Here is a 13,919-nt window from a genome sequence, read left to right as displayed (position 1 = left end):
AGAGAGAGAGAGAGAGAGAGAGAGAGAGAGAGGGAATGTGTGTTGGCAGATAAAGTGGGGGCAGGGAGGGGATTTACCCTCTGTAACCTCAGACGTCCCTGGCAAGCCACTGTCTTAGGCACGTTTGCTGGCTTGGCTAGAACCCTGGAGCCAGATGCCAGAATTCAAGCCCTGTTCCTTAGGGCTTTTATAACCTCAAAAAAGTTACTAGAAGTCTCTAAACCTCAGTTTCTTATTTACAAAAAGAAAGATCAAAGTCCCTCCCTCCTTGAATCCCTTGTAAAGAATACGTGAAATTACACTTTGGGTTCCCAAGAAGCAGATCTTGAGAGATTCAGATGTAAGCAGTTTATTTGGGAGGTGAGCCCTGGAAAAACCGCTTGGGGAGAGAGGTGTGAGTAAGGCTCTGATCGAGAGCCACTCCCAGGGTGCCTTCACTCCTCAGTGCCCTGACTTATTTGGCACCTGGGCAGAGTGATCCCAACAGTCAGAGAGAGTCCTAAGGACAATCTAGAAACAATGGCATTTGGAAGTTGGACTACCATGTGGGTTAAAGGGGAGGGGATAGCTAGAGTACCTCCGAAGTCTTCCATATGTGTGACTTTAAATTCTCATAACAAAGTGGAGGAACAAGTAACATCTCAGTAGACAATAGCTATTTATAATAGTACACATCAGTGTCTCAATCAAGCTTACCTCTTCCCTGCCAAAGTGTGACACAGCTGAGAACCTAGAAGCAGGTCCAGATAGGCTGTGTGCCATGGGAGTGCTAGATACCACCAGCCCTACAGCAGGTGTGTGATGTCCCCTCTCATAGGGAAACTGAAGCTCATGAAATGTGAGAGCCTTGTCTGACCATACCAGTGCTGGCCTTCCATGGGCGGTACTGCTGCTCCCACCAGTCCAGGATTGTAAAGAGTTTTCATCCTGTTTCTGAGCCTCACTGCGGCTGTGCAGAAATTTTTTTCCATCTGTAAAATGTCAAAGCTGAATCTTTTATGTTTTTTTGCCCTGGGTCTGTGCCTGATAATGAACTCCATCCAAGCCCTCTGGCTGCCTCCAGCCCCTGAGACTCACTGGAACAAAAGGAATAATTCTCAGTGGCAGGAGAGAGAGAGGCATGGTTTTATCACTCCTTTTCCTGCACAACTGTTACCTGAGAGAAAAGGAGAGGGAATTGGTAGGAATAGGAAGAGGTGGCAGGGTCACTCTCTTGCTAGTTCCCAGTCATGCCTGCATGGAATATGGGAGTCTACCCACCCAGGGTCCCTGCTTCAGGTCCATTGGGGCAGGAAACCCAGGATCTCATTGCCTGCTTCATGTTCAGGCATAGAGCATGCTCAGCTCTTTCCTGAATATCAAGACATACCAGTTCATGTTGGGAACAAAGGAAAGAGAAGTCCGACTTTCTCCTTCATGCTGTATGAGGCCATTCTGCAGCCTGAGCAGAAGAGAAGCCCAGGAGCTAGGTGGTGTGGGTGAGGCCACCACAGGGAGCCTGCACATCAGAGTATGCAGGCCAGGAGCTATTTCCAGGTCGTTCCACTGGGAAGGCAACAAAACTCATCTTTTATGGTCCATGTTTAGGTTCTAAATTGGAGCCAGGTAAACCTTTCCATTATTATTGTTTTGAGTCAGGATCAAACTCTGTCACCCAGGCTGGAGTGGAGTGGCACAATCACAGATCATCATAGCCTCAAATTCCTGGGCTCTAATAATCCTCCCACCTAGCCTCCCATGTAGCTAGGACTACAGGTGTGTACCACCATGCCCAGCTAATTAAAAACAATTTTTTTTTAGAGACAGGGTCTTGCTATGTTGTGCAGGCTAGTCTCGAACTCCTGACCTCAAGCAATCCTCCCGCTGTAGCCTCCCAATGTGCTAGGATTATAGGCATGAACCACTGTGCCCAGACTTTTCTGTTATTTTAAAACATTTTTAAAATTGCGTTAAGGTATAATTAATATACAAGTCTTAATGTTTTAAATTATTTAACCCTTTTAAAGTGTACAATTTGGTGGCATTAATTACATTCACAATGTTGTAAAACCATCAACACTCTGTTTCCAAAATGTTTTCATTACCCCAAACAGAAACTATGTACCCATAAAGCTACAAGGTAGTACTTGGCAGAACCAGGACTCCAGCTGGGATCGGTGTTCCTGAAAGAATGTGGAGAGGAAGTAAACCCTTTGGTATATTATCCTTTACAGTCTTTACAACAATACCTATGGTGGAGGTACTGTCATTATTCTTATTTTACAGGCAAAGAAATTGAGTCCTACAAAGCAGTTAGCCAGTGTCACGGCCAGACTGGCCTCACTGGGCACCACATCCAACCTACCAGGCTGGCCCTGATTTTCACTTTTCTGCTGGAATCATTCCATATGCTAACATGTCAAACGGTGCTGGGTCTTTGACTTCAATCTGAAGGCAGTTGGTAGGCTGAGGTGAGTCTGCAGGAATTTTGCCACCTCTCTGGCAAATTTAGTGTGATGTGGAGGCTCCTGAATGATGTGGGTGTGAATCGTAATGAACATGGGCTCCTTTGTGCCCAGAGTCAGACCAGTCATGGATCTACATTTAGAAGGGACTTGGAGAGCCACATGAGTTGGGGTTAGGGAGTTCTTGGGATGGAGGAATCCCATGTCTGCCACCCACCCCCCACTGAAGGAGTAGAACCTTGCTGGGCCCTTGACCCCGCCCAGTGGCAGAGCCAGCTGCCCCAAGCCCTACCCAATGCTGAGACTTTCCATTTCAGCAGGATGGTCAGAAGGGAGGCAGAAGTCCCAAGAGAACTCTCCCTCCTCATCCCCATACCCCAGAGTGAACCAGAATCCAGGCAGCGGCAGAGAGGGTGCTTCCAAAAGATCAAAACCAACTACTCTGGATATTTTCACATATCAGTAATGATAAACTCCACTCTCTGAGCACTTCCTACATGCTAGGGAATGCTCCAGGGGTTCTTCATAATTAATCTGCTGCTAGGTAGGTATTAGTTCCCCATTTTACAAACGAGGAAAGTAAAACCCAGCAAGGTGAAATGGCAGAGGCAACATGCAAACTCAGGTCTGCGATTCCCAAACCCCTGTTGCTTCCCCTCCTTGTACACAAAAACTCTTCTCAGCACCAGGGAAGTGCATCGGAGAGCAGCTGTGACTACCTGCATGTCGATGCCAGTGGGCCCATGTGTGAAGGGTGGGAGGTGGATCTGTGGCATCCCGGGTGAAAGGTAGTGGAGAGAGTGTTCCTCTGGGCATGGTTGACAGCTGTGTGGAGTGCCTGTTTCTCTGGGCTGGTTCTGTGGCATCCCTGTGTGGAAGGCACACCTGTGTCTGCCCCTGAGTGCTCTAAGCTGAGGCGAGGCTTCACAAAGCCACCAGAACAGCTGCCATTCCCTTGCAGTTGCCTACCTGGGGGAATGTCATGTGGCAACAGGAATGCCAGTTCCTACAGAGGTGTCAGGGCTCTTTAAAATCCCTGGATACCATTTGGACCAAGCAGGAATTCTACTGAATACTTTCTGAGCCTGAGCTGGAAGGGGCCTGGAAGGAAACCACAGGAATACACAACTCTTGCTCATGATACAATTCAACAGAGATTTTTTCAGGGTCTGCTTGTGGGCATGTCTCTGGGACACCAAGATGGCAAAACTCCAGATTCTCCTTATGCCCAGGGAGGTCAAGTCCCATCTACCTCACTGTGGGCTTTGGAGTCACAGCCCTCATAAGATTGCTATGAGGATTTGGAAGGTCAAGATCCTGGCACATAGTAGGTTCATAATTCATAGTAATTTATCCTCTTCCTTACCTTGCCGGGACCCTACCCTAGAGTACCATGCCCAGTGTTAGCTGATAAAGCCAAAGTCATTTTCAAAATGTGAAACCTTTCTCATTTCATGTTTGCTTCATTGGCCTGAAAAAAAAAATCTTTATTCCATGGTTCCAAAAATCCAAAATAGTAATGATTTTGTAGATTTTTAGAGCCACACAGACAGCTAATTTAGACAATCTGGTGGCGAAAAACATAATATCTTTAAAATTCTCTTTTCTTATTTGTGCATTTCCCCCCATCAAATCACTCAGAAAAATGGTGGTCTTGGCCTCTGCTTCAGTCTACCTGGTGAAGAAATCCAAGTGTTTGTGGTTGATGTGGTCTGACTGGACCTGGAAAATGGGGACGGAAAGCCAGAACAGAAAACTGAGGGCCTCTGACTCCCTTCTTCTGCAGATGAGGAAACCAAGGTTTAAAGGAGGAGTGTATTGTCCATGGCTCAGCAGCTCATTCATGGCATCTTGGTGTCCTGTCTTATGACATCACCAGTCTGCTTGTGGCCTCTCCAAGTTCCCTGATGCTGTAGGGCTTCCCTTATAAAAGTACTGGGAAGCCAGGACTTTGCAGAGGTAAGTGGCAGGGACTTCTGACTTCATCAAGGAAGACCAGCACAACAGAGCCAGCTGCACCTCAGTGGGTCCTAGTGAAGGACACCAGAGACAAGACCATCCAGCCAGAACTTATCTGAGACTGGTAGGGCCTGGAGGTTAGCACTCTAGCTGGATAGGGAGTTTAAACATCCACAGGCATATCTGAGTGTCATATCCTCCAAGCTCTCTCTGCCCCGCTATGGATAGAAATGGGACTCAGGAGAAATGTGGGGTCTCTGGTGAGTGCTGTGGGTACCCCATCTAGACTCCCTTCATAGCTGCTGTGAGTAAAGGCTGCTGACATCTCCCAGCTACTTCCCTCTCTAGAGAGCTGAAACCCTCTAAATGGAAGTTGCCAGGGAGGCTATGTGCCCCTTTACCCAGAATGTGGCCAATGATGGACTAAAATGGGAATGCAAAAGACTAGCCCTTTGCTTCAAGGTGGGACACCTGTGGCACACTGCATGCTCCAGAAGTTCCTGAGAGCTCAGGTTGAAGCCCTCTCCTTCCTCTGCCCCATCCTGCCTTTCTTGCTTCCCTTCTCCTGTGATCATCCCCCAATATGTGGCTTGCAGGAAACTCCCCATCTAAGGTTTCTAGAGTCAAGATCCATTAATGAATACCTTGACACTTCTAAGACAAGATCCATTAACGAATACCTTGACACTTTCCACCGTGAATGGTGCTGAATGCATTTTGACCCACTGATGACTCCTGTCCTTGGCAATTCCTTCACCTCTGGCCTGATCTTCTTCCTGTCTTTGAGTGAACCTCTGGGTGATCTGTCTTCAGTGGGGGCATCTGATTGCAGCTTTTACGTAGACACATGTTTTGGCAGCTCTTTGGGCAATATTATACAGCAGTAATATCCTTTCTGCTTATTGAATCTAAAAATTCATTTTTGCACCAAAGACATCAAATAAACCCGGAAAATACAAGGCCGCTCTGTGGTTATGGCTGGAGGAGATGAATCGCATTGTTCATCCTCTATAGTTGTGTTCTGTTCTTTATCAGCCTCATCTGAAACAGAAGCAGAAATGTTTCTGCCAGGAGAGGCAGAAAGTTCGGTCTGGCTTTGATATGTGTCTGGAGATGATAAACTTGGGATGGGAAAGGTAGCAGGTCCTCTCCCTCCTCCCCCATTTTCAATGGGTCTTTGGCTTTTGACAGGTTTCAATATCCTGTGTAGCATATGTCTGGCCCACATGTCAGGAATGTAGCCTTCATACACCACCTGTTGTGAGAAGCCCTCTATTCCTTCTGAGAGGGGAGAAGACCTCCAAAGAGCCACTGATTGAGGAATACAGGGTGCTGAGAAGCAGGTACTGAGAATACAGGGTAAAAATATGAACAATATATGCATTTGAATATCTCTCAATAAATATTAGCCATGATTACTTGTGGGTGCTGAGATTGTTGTTGATATTGATTCATTTGTTTTTTGAAGAATATTTTGTAATTTTTCTATGATATAACACGGGTTTAATAAAGAAATAAAAGTTATTCCCAACACAATTCCATGGTCTAATATACATAAATGCTCATGGACCCAAACACAAGTGTAAAACAAAACTGGGATTATATGCACCAAAATGTTTGCAGGGCTTACTTTTGGATAGGAGGAAGATGAGTGTTCTTCTTCTTTTTAACTTAGCAAAGCATTCTACTACTTAAGACAATGCTGGAGAGTGCAGTGTCCTTTCTCAGTCTCTGATGGACTTGCGTGGTGTTAACTAACAGATGCCCTCTCAGGGATGTGATGACAGCCTTGGGCTGGCACCATGGGATAACACTTGAGAGCAGGCTGGATGAGACCCTGAAATTCAGTGATCCAAGCCTTTAGGGATGAAGGGGGAAACTGTTTCAGGGTAGAGGAGAGATGATGAAACATGTCCCTCGGGGATAGCTCTGTAGGAGAGAAGCCAGCCGAACCTGCCCCAGCCACCAGACAGGCACCTGCCAGTGTGCAACTCCTGCCTGAAGCCTTTCCCGTTGGAGGTCCTCCTCAGGTACTTTCTATTCTCTATCCTTCACCTGCCTCCAGCTTGGCCTCCAGGCCAGCCACTTCATTTCCCCTGTGCCTTTATGTGGGAGCCCTTGGGTCTTTGTGTGTGTGTGTGTGTGTGTGTGTGTGTGCGCGCGCGCGTGTGCGCGCACGCAGGTGGATGAGGTAGGGGATCATTTTCATTCATTCATTCATTCTCTACCCGCCCCGTTGCCCAGGCTGGGGTGCAGAGTGGCATGATTCTAGCTCAATGCAGCCTTGAACTCCTAAGCTCAAGTGATGCTCTGGCTTCAGCCTCCCCAGTAACTGAGACTACAGGCATGTGCCATTGTGCCTGGCTAATTTTTAATTTTTAATTTTTTTTGTTTTTGGTAGAGACAGGGTCTTCCTATATTGCCCAGGCTGGTCTCAAACTCCTGGCCTCAAGTGATGCTCTTTCCTTGGCCTTTCAAAGTGCTGGGATTACAGATGTGAACCACCGAACCCAGACAATCTTTTTGTTCTTGAAACTGATGGTGTGTGTGTGTGTGTGTGTGTGTTTGAGTCAGAGTATCATCAAGGCATACTCTGTGCCCAGGATGGAGGACAGTGGCATGCTCATGGCCACCACAGCCTTGACCTGCTGGTCTCAGGTGATCCTTCTGCCTCAGCCTTCCAAGTAACTGGAACTACAGGCACATGCCACCACGTACAGCTAATTTTTTGATTTATTGTAGAGATGTCTTGCCAAGTTGCCCAGGTTGGTCTCGAACCTGTGGGCTCAGGCAATCCTCTCACCTTGGTCTCCCAAAGTGTTGGGATTATAGGCATGAGCCACCGTGCCCAGCCTGAAACTGAAGTTTTAATTCTCTTTTTTGTTTCTCTTCCCATATACTGCTTTTTTTTCTATTTCTCGTGCTTATCTATCCTTCCCTCTTCAGTCCAAAATAACAATAATAATAATTATTATTTTGATTACACAGTAATCATAATTGTTAATACTACTATTTCCCAGTGCAGTCCTCCCCCAACCTCCGTGGAGTTATCTAGAAACACAAGAGGTAAGGTAGGTTGTCATGTCAAAGTCTATAGTAAGAAAATCAGCTCTGTCTTGCCAAGAGAACAAATAATTACATGGAATTAATTTGAACCAAGGAACTCCTGATAATCAAATAATATTCTGAAATAAGATTCCAAGGTACTGTAATAACAAGATTGCAGTTCTAGATCATTACATGGTGTACTCATGCTTTAAGTCCAGAGTGGCTAGTGTAGAAAAAAGTCCTAGAGGTAGGTTGGAAATCACAAACGGTGTCCTCTGGGAGAGAGCAAGAGCATCACCGTGGATCGCTGGATCACGGCAGCGGCTCAGGGGTCCTGGAGCACAGCCACCACAAGGGGGCCGGAGGGGCTCTTTCAGGTTCTAAATCAGTTTCTCCAACCTGCAGTCTAGAGGTCAACCCACCTGGGGTGTTTGGGGGGATTGGAGAGCTGGTCAGCAGCCTTCTTCCCTCCCATGCTCACTGACCCTCAGGTCTGATAGAACTTCTCAGCAGCCCAGTGAAGACTCTAATTGCAGAACAAAAGGGGTCCTGGTAGAGCGCCCAGAAGGAGGTTACTTCCTGGAATGCCAAAAAAAGCTTGCTGGGACACATGATGTACCCACAGCCAAAATGAGGCCTCAGAGTGTTATCAAGATACCAATAATTTTGATTTTTATCACTGAGCCTAGGAAAGCACACAAAAGAATGGGTTGTTGGTGCTGCAGAAGCTCACTCTGGTACTTTAGGAGATGGTTCTGGGAATACTTCGGCAGTAAGAATACCAGGGAAATGCTAAGGGTGAGATGAAGAGAGAAGCCTTTAACTGTCATGAGTTCACAGCCATGCCATCTGTCCTCAGACAACTACAAGACATTCCCACCCTCCTGAAAACATGTTAGAGCCTAGGCCTGTCCTGGGATGTGGCAGAAATCACTCACACCTCTGTCAGCACAGGCTTGGAGGATGCTGAGGCTAGGAGAGGAAACACACCGGGATGAACCTATTGGGCGGAGGTTTATGTGGTCCTGACAGCTGGAAGCAAGGGGCAGAGAAGAGGACAGCTTCTTAGAGAGGCTGACATACCTGAAACAGAAGACTATAAAAGCTTAGGGGCCTGCTCACTACAGAGAACTGGTTTTGGAGAAAATAGTAGGAGCTGACCAGGATCAGAGTTGATGGCCAGGGCATCAGGAAAAAGCTTGGAAGTGTAAGAAGTTAGCTATGGGAGATGGTAGGACCAGAGGAGTAAGCTTCTGGAAAATGCCTGAGAGATGGCACCCAGTTGGAGACTTTTCCTTGGGATAAGAACCAGAGAAGAGGGCAATCCTGTTTTGGGCCTCCTCTCACTTGGAAGCTCTTCTGTCTTCTTAATAAACTCATGCTTTCTCACCAAAAAAGAAAAAGAAAAAAAAAGAACCAGAGAAGACCAAGAGTGAGAAGACAAGAATGGAGACTTGGTGAAGAGGATCTGGGAGACCTCAGGCATCTACAGCCACCTAATGTGTAGAGAGGCTGCATGAAGCAGTTTTGCCCTAAAACCTAAAGACCCAGCAAGGAAGCACCAAGGAGCTAAATGCCTGACCACACTGAGTGCAGCAAGAAGTCTATGTTCCGGGTGAAGATTGTTCTCACACGCAGTCCCCATATGCAGTGAAGTGGCTGGGCACTGCCTATCCAGAGTGAGCCCAGTTTTACACTAGGAGAGATGCCCCAGCAGAGCCTCAGTAGAGCCCAGAAAGGCAAGGACAAAGGAACAATCTATAGAGAAGGGCTACCCTGGGTTGGAGGGGTGGGGTAACAGGAAGTCTACCAGCAAGAGATCAGGGGGGAGACAGGTACAGGCACCATGGAGCATCTGTGATGAGGTGTACACAAGAGCTGCCAGCCCCAGTGGCCTAGGTGAATTCAGGCAGTTAGCCTCTGTCATCTCCATCCTCTTACCAGTGGCCTCCCACTCATCCCATGTCCTGAGGAAAAGGCTTAGCCATGGACTGAATGTCAGTTACACCACTCCTAACTCTCCCAGTCCTTGTAATTTGAAATCTCTTACTCTAGCTGGGAAATAGAGAATATTTGTCCCCAGTGAACGGAGAAAATAGGAGAGCAAAGACGTGCCCTCTTCTTGCCACTGATGTTAATGAACTTGGAGGAAGGGCTAGGCCAGGATAGCTGGGATTCCTATTCTGACGCCCTCTTCATTCCTTTCTCCCCTTTCTGGCTTTAACCTTTCTCCCATCATGCAAGATTCCTAGGCTGTGGGGATCCAGAGTGCGTTTTCCCCCAAATCTTCCAGGTTGAGTTCTTTTGGGATGTCCCCTCCCCAAACTTTGGAAAGCTACCAGGCTACCTTTATGGTCTGTAAAATTCCTCAGGAGCAGCAAGTAGCTCTCAGTGTGGGCAGGTGACATGGGTGTTACAGGAGAGTTTAGAGCCTGTACCGCTAGGACGAATCCTTTGCGTACTCACTGAACTAAGTTCTGGAATTCTTTCAGGTTGCCTGTAGATCACGCAAGTATGGCAGTGCTGGGCCTTGTGGTTATCGTTAATGTTGCCCACTGATGTCAGTTTCTCCTCTTCCTCTGGGCACCTAGACATATGAACTCCTTGGCTCCCTTGTTATGGGAGGGGCCACACGACGAATTCTAATCATTGAGCAGAAAGGATGTGACTTCCTGGATGGAGCATTGACTCTTCAGCTTGTGTGTGATCCTCCAGAATTTCCTTCCTCCTTCCTAGATGACAGTGGCCACACTGTCAAGTTGGAGTCACCTTCCCAACCTGGGTTCCTTAGTGATTCCAGGATCAGAGCCCCTGCCACCTTCAGACATGTGCCAGTGATGAGCCAGAAATAAAACTTTCTTGTGCTAAGCTACTGAGAAGTTGGGGTTGCCTGTTACTGGGGCATCATCCAGTGTATCCTGATAAGGTGACGTGAGATGGAAAGAAACAAGGCTTTCTCCTTTGACATGTATATCCAGGAAACGTGATCATTAAACAATTAATGACATTAGGGGGCATTTCCCATATCATCACTGATTTGTGGTTGTTAGAGAACTATCCAGAGGGAAGGGAAAAGAGAAAATTATGATCTGTGCAAAAGGAATGCAAATAATAATCATTTATGTGTACGCTTATGTGCCTAATGACCACATGTCTAGAACAATTCCACATGTTGTTCGGTAAATGGCCTGTCACAAGTGGGGTTCCCCAAGAAGCAGGCTGTGGAATAGAAATCAGTGTGCAAGAGACTGACTAGGGAGTGTCTTTGGATTAAGGCCTATGGAAGGGCAGAGATGGGCAGAGGGAGTAGTACAACTACTTGCAGTCTCCATGGACGCTTCAGTCATCCCTGTGGGGAGTCAGTCCTGAACTGAAGATGGAGCAGGGGTAGTGCTGGGGGATTCTTCAGAACTGTCCTGAGTTGTAATGAGAGGGATGGCTCTTTACGTCCTTGTGTTGAGTCAGTCATTGGTTGTGGTACCCGAGGTACAGGGTGTGGCTTTGGGCCTGGTGGCTCCCTTCAGCTGAAGAGACTAGTAACCCAGATCTGGGGCCGAGGGCAGCTCTCATGATAAATGTAGAAAGCTCAGTAGGGTATCTTATAGCAGGCGCGAGATATTGAAGGGTAGGTACACATCTCCCCAGGGATAAACTTTCTCTCAGAAGAAGCAAAAACCACAGAATGATGATTCATCCTGGGGGCCTTAATTTTATCACTGGCAACTCAGGCTATCTCCAGGAAGCTTTATGAATGGACCAGAGTCTGAGAATTCCATGCACAGACGTACACAGACTAAAGTGGCATACTTCCTTGCCTATCAAAGAACTACTGACTAATCCGTAGTATATTACACATTTGGAAGCATTTCACTACCGAGATGAATCAAGCAGAATAGAAGGCACAGACCCCACGTCTGAGTTTGACAGGACCTGACTACCCAGTGGGTGATCCTAACTGGAAAAGACCAAAAAGATCTACAGGCTTTGCCCTTCCTTCCTAGAACTAACCAGCCTATCGGTGATACACACACACACAAGCAGGCTCCACTGGCAATTCTGAACCTCTCTCTTTAGGAATAGATGTTGACATTAGATGTTGACAGATGCAGTAATAGACGCTGACATTTCAAACCCACCCTGAAAAGAAATTCATTAGGGCCCACTATATAAAATTCCATTAAGCACCCGAGTGTTGTCTCACTTAACATTAATGCTATCTGGTTTCTTTGGATTTGTAGTTACACAAAATCTGACAGTGGTTGAGGTAGGTCCACAGAAGAGCTGACTTTGAGCAGCTGACTCCTAGTTCTACCAGAGAAAGGGGTTTCTAGTGATGAAAAAATACTAGACAGGGAGGTAGAAATTCTGGGTTTAGTGACAGCTCTGTCTCGTGTAGCTGTGTGATTGCAGACAAAATGCTCAACCTCTCTGAGCCTTAGTCTCCACTTGGAAAAAAAGGGAAGGTGATTACTTGTGTGTGGCACAAAAAATACATAATGTGCCTTCCAGAATTACAAATGTGATAATTATATTAAAATTGATCAAAGTAAGCAAAATTATTGATTTTCTCCTGCTAGGTACCACAGGGTTGGAAAATAGTGACGTTTACAACCTACCTTGCTTTGCGGCATAGGAAGATTTGCAGTGACTTGCTAGACTAATGGATTTCATTACACCAAACTTCTTCAGTGTTGGAGCCCGAGATGGAGGAAGATCACAACCCCACCCACTTCCCTCTCGGGGCCAGGTCTCTGCCAGAGATGACCCTGGACCTCAGAGAGACAGAGGGGCAGCTGAGGTTGCGGGGCAATGTCCAACCTCTCCTTCAGATAGATTCCCATGAAAAAGAGCATCTCGTTTCTCTGACACAATAGAGACATCTCAAGATAAGGGGAGGCTGTATACACCTGAAGTTCCCCTTGCATGGGCACACAGTAGTTCTCAAACTGGAAATGGCATCAGAACCCCTTGGAAGGCTGTTTAAAGCAGATTGCTGGGTCTCATCTCAGAGTTTCAGACTCTGTATGCTCTGGGGGGAGACCAAACTTTGCTTCTGCAACAAGTCCCTGGGTGATGCCATGTTTCTGGCTCAGGAACTACACTTTGAGAACTGTAGCTCTAGAACAATCTCCAATATTCATGCAGAAATGGGGAAGAGATGGAAGAAGGGAAAACAGGTTTTAAAGTCATTGAGAAGGTTTGAAAAATTGTTTTTAAGTCTCTTCAAGGACTTTTCATTCACTCTTCCGAAAATCAGGGAAGACTCGGAAACTACTACATAGCAGACACTGTAACATGGAAACCAAGAGTGAAAAATGTCTGGTTATCATTAAGTATTGATTCCCCAAGAGTTTACCTTTTTTTAAAAAGTCCTAATTCCAAAAGAATATCTCAGGTTTTAAAACTAGCTTTTGAAATGTGTTCATCTGCTAAGGTTCATCCATATAAACAGAAATTTATAATGCCTTTTAAAGTGAGTCATTTTCCTGAAAGACATGCGACCCAGAGGAACTCTTGATTTTACCATTTGGACACTTTCCGGGGTGCTTTGCGGGGCTTGGGACACTGAGTAAAAGAGATGTATCTCTTAAAAGCCCATTTGCCATTGTGACAGGTGGGAGGGCCTTGGGGGCCAGTGTGGTGACAGGCAAAACAATCCCATCAGGGCAAGCAGCATGGCTTCCCTAACCCACCTCTCCCAACCAGGTCAGAGAGATGGAATCAGCCCTTCTCTAACTTTTTGGAGATTCCCTCCTTCACGTTTTAGGGTAACATCGTCCAATTCCTTTTCCTAAATCAAATAAAGAAAAAGCTACATACGCACCTCTGGAGGAAAATGTCTGTATTAAAAGCCAAAAAAAAAAAAAAAAAAACCACATAAATACAAGAAGAAACACCCACCAGGCCACGTCACTGGATAGATCGACTTGGAAAATGTTCTTAAAGTTCATTTTCAGCGGTAACAACATATCGGTGTTAAATCCTTCCCGTGCCCTCCCCCCTCCCTTTTAAATAAATTAAAAAACAACAAATTTCAAATACAACTATGTTCGGATACAAAGAGCTTCTCTTACTACAGCAATAGCAATTTAATCTCTTTTTGTTTTGTATTTTTTTTTACTAAAACTTTCATTTAAAACAGTTATTAAATATATAAAACAAATACACAGGATTTGGTCATTTTCTGCCATGAATATAGGGCACGTGGGTGCGGGGAGGGAGGCGGGCAGGGGGATGCAACAGAGGGGACGGGGCCCCATCTCCCTCCTCCGTCTCGGAGCTGGCCCCACCCTTCAGTCCAAGGGCTCACACCTGCTCTTCGCAACAGGAAGCGCAGCACAAACCTTCTTTGCAAACACGCTGCGGCCTCTCGGCGGCCCCATCCCGGGAAGAAGAACTAACGAGAACTACAGTAGCACGAAGCACACCGGCCGAGTCTCCCGGCGGGAGAGGGCCCCGCGCGCGGAC

Source organism: Carlito syrichta, unplaced genomic scaffold (assembly GCF_000164805.1).
Source record: "Carlito syrichta isolate Samal-C Ts95f unplaced genomic scaffold, Tarsius_syrichta-2.0.1 Scaffold314306, whole genome shotgun sequence".
Taxonomy (NCBI): domain Eukaryota; kingdom Metazoa; phylum Chordata; class Mammalia; order Primates; family Tarsiidae; genus Carlito; species Carlito syrichta.
This window is presented reverse-complemented; position numbering follows the sequence as displayed.